This window comes from Bombina bombina, chromosome 4, assembly GCF_027579735.1.
Source record: "Bombina bombina isolate aBomBom1 chromosome 4, aBomBom1.pri, whole genome shotgun sequence".
Taxonomy (NCBI): domain Eukaryota; kingdom Metazoa; phylum Chordata; class Amphibia; order Anura; family Bombinatoridae; genus Bombina; species Bombina bombina.
The window spans coordinates 1,212,199,867-1,212,203,803 of NC_069502.1; positions in this window are offsets into that span (position 1 = coordinate 1,212,199,867).

Sequence of the window (3,937 nt, forward strand, 5' to 3'; positions counted from 1 at the left end):
AGCAGCGGTATTGAAAAAGAGCCATAACAATGCTTTTTCACTCATAACGCACAACTCGTAATCTAGCTGTGTGTATGGAATGTGTATTGTATGGATCCAATGCTGATCCACAAAATTGCTCACAGTATTTAATGTGCCAATGCTGGAGTTTAGTGGTGCGATTGTAGAGAATACTATAATCGTCACCACATATAAAATTTACCGTAATGATTACTTTGACTCAGCATCAATATTATTAGCACTATATATAGCAATGAGGATCGTATATATCCGGATCTCAAGACAAACACACTGTGGGGGGTAGTTATCAAGCCGTCTACTTTACCTGCCTTCGCCGGTTCAATACGCCCGCCTAAGCTCGCCTACCATCGCTGCCGCGTACCTTCAAAATTTCGCCTAAGTTATCAAAAAAGCTGTCAAAAAGCCGTGCACCAAGTACGGGGCGATGAGCAGCGGACTGTGATAGTTATCACTCATCCGATCTCGCTGCTCTTCGGCTTTTTGACAGCTTTATTGATACCCCTGTCACTAAGCACCCACACTAACTACACTGTTCTACCCCCTATACCGGCGCCCCCGGAGCCCCCCGCAACTCAATAAAGTTATTAACCCCTAAACTGCCGCTCCTAGACCCTGCCGCAACTCTTATAAATGTATTAACCCCTAAACCGGTGCTCCCGGACACCACCGCCACCTACATTATACCTAGTAACCCCTATCGTGCCCCCCCTATACCGCCGCCACCTATATTAAACTTATTAACCCCTAATCTGCCCCCCCTACACCGTCGCCACCTATAATAAATGTATTAACCCCTATCCTACCCCCCCTACACCGCCACCACTGTAATAAAATTATTAACCCCTAAACCTAAGTCTAACACTAACCCTAACACCCCCCCCTAACTTAAATCTAAATAATATTTCTCTTATTAAATAAGTTAATCCTATTTAAAACTAAATACTTACCTTTAAAATAAACCCTAATATAGCTACAATATAAATAATAATTATATTGTAGCTATCTTAGGATTTATTTTTATTTTACAGGCAACTTTGAATTTATTTTACTTTAGTTAGTTTATTTAATTGTATTTAATTGTAGTTATTTGTAGCTAATTAATTTAATTAATTTAATGATATTGTAGTATTAGGTTTAATTGTAACTTAGGTTAGGATTTATTTTACAGGTAATTTTGTATTTCTTTTAGCTAGGTAGTTATTAAATAGTTAATAACTATTTAATAACTATTCTAACTAGCTAAAATAAATACAAAGTTACCTGTAAAATAAATATAAATCCTAAAATAGCTACAATGTAATTATTAATTATATTGTAGCTATCTTAGGGTTTATTTTACAGGTAAGTATTTAGTTTTAAATAGGAATAATTTATTAAAGTATAGTGTAGTGTTAGGTGTAATTGTAACTTAGGTTAGTTTTTATTTTGCAGGTTAATTTCTCTTTATTTTAACTAGGTAGCTATTAAATAGTTAATAACTATTTAATAGCTATTGTACCTAGTTAAAATAAATTGAAAGTTGCCTGTAAAATAAAAATAAATCCTGGGGGCGGAGTCAGCCAGCAAAGAGAATGGATGCGTGTTTGCAGAGCTCCTAAATATAATCATTTAAAAGCTATTAACTAGCCCCTACAGATGCAGATTACACCACAAAAGTGGTGGGGACATTCACAAACCCATGTCCAGTGAGAAGTTCATTAGCTACGAGCCTTCTATCACCCTTTAAATATTTACTTTTATTAGGCTGGGGAGATAGGCCTAAGACAGCAATTAAAGTACACCGCTGTTCTGAATTTATTCCCATGTGCCCTTGGAACGCCGCAGAACTGCAGACTGTGGATCGCCAAGGGAGTGATATATAGTGACAGAACCATGCTGATTTAATATCGGATCTGAGAGGTGAAGGAATAAATGGTGCAGAATCTTTATTTCTATAGCTACTGCCATAACTCATGAGGGAGAAGGAGACCTGAACTAGAACACAAGCTTACCCTAAAGGCCTCATTACAGATGGAGCGCATCGCATTCTGTTTGCGGGAGCTGTCTAATCGATTGGACCAACATCACACAGCTTGCATTGCTGTATTGCAAGGTGGAGCCGACACCTTTTTCTCTGATTCACACGAACAGTGCACGGATGTTTCTGCGGACCGGGGGAGCACTGTGGGGCCCCGGTGTGGTTCCCGAGCAGCGGACATCTGGAAAGGTCGGCTCACACAAGAGAGAGATATTGAGCTTAATATGGCAATTATGGAGAAGGAAAGGGTAATAGCGGAGTTACCGCTTACTAATAGCATGGCAGAGGTGTTGGTGTATAGAGAAGCGGGTCCGGTACAGGAAGATGTACAGCAGCATATCCAGTTCAACAATCAGGTCGGCCTGTTTAAACCTCTTGAGGACAATGGAGAATTCAGTGCACAAATGGAAGATTTTATTGTCCACAGATGGCCAGGAACCTTGGATGTCCCACCACTACCCGCAGAGGTTACGATTGACTTGTCTCCCCAGCTAACTCAGTGTCCATACATACTAACAATAAGGTCTGGGGTAGGTTAAACGAGCCCTCTCATTATAGAACTGCGAATGCCAATTTGAGACTTTGGCTAATTCAAATTTGAACCCATTAATGATGGTCTTTGGACCGGATACAAAGGGGCTAACGTCTTTTAAACTGTGGTAATGAGAGCTCTTTATTTTTGAAGCTATTGTACAATTTATATTAGACTAAAAGGTTCAGGTTTGCTATTAAACTTTGGTTAGGAGTGTTATTGTTTTATGCTTGTGTATGTCCCTTGTTTCTCACTGTACCGCAATAGTTAAACATATACTCCTAGTTTACAGAAGAGAGGTTTATATTTTCTTTAATATCTCTATATACTATATGTAACCTTCTCCCTACACTCCTAGACTCTACTATGTATTTCCCCTTATAGCAACTATTACAAGAAATTGTTTGCTGCTTGGAAGATAAGGTGGCATTGGCCATCCCACGCAAAGGGAGGTTAATGGAGAGAACTCCACTGATTGTATTCTATTATACTAGGGTAAAAGAGAGGGTTTATTTTACTATTCTTGCTCATATTGTGCCATTTACAGTACTGTTATTAACTTAATAATTGATGTGATTTTGCAGCTTATCTGAGGCAGAGAGAGTATACTCTCATTAAATGTACTATAGGTGTCAGAGATGTTCACGATTCTGGAGTTATATTCCTCAAATGTTCTTAAATTATTCATGGTGATGCCTAGATGTATTTTTGGGTGAGGAAAGATGGGAAGCCTCAAACTGGTCATCGAATTGTAGAGTAACTATATTATTATTAGCAAGCTTATAACTCTTTTCTTAGTGGGAGTTCAATATTTATCAGTTCCTCTATGACTCAGATAGATGTCTAGGTTTTGCAGGCATGATTAATATATTTTCCTTGTGTGGCATTATATAATCCTAATTATTTTATTTCATTGTCACATCCCCCCCCCCCCCCCACTCATGTTAATCACCCTTTTTTGGTGATTATTCAGCGGTATTCATCCGCTCATGGTATTAACTTGAATTCATAACTATTTAATGAATGCTAATAATATAGTTAATATCTTATACAGTACCCTGCAGAGAAAAATTAGTTTTTCATTCCTGATAAGTTTTCTATGCTTGTCAAGTTAAAATATCATTCTAATAGGCAGTAAACTTTAGATAATAGGGTACTACAATATCATCTTCATAGATTTGTGCCCCCTTGCTATTTGTTATTATGCTAAGCAGGTTAGATTAAAATATCATTATATCAGGCAGCATCTTGGGACAAAGAGGCACCACAACTATCACAACAAATATAATAAAAAACTAAGGTATCAAACCAGATTACCATATTTATATAAAGGATGACCACTATAATTCGTTATGATTGTTATATAT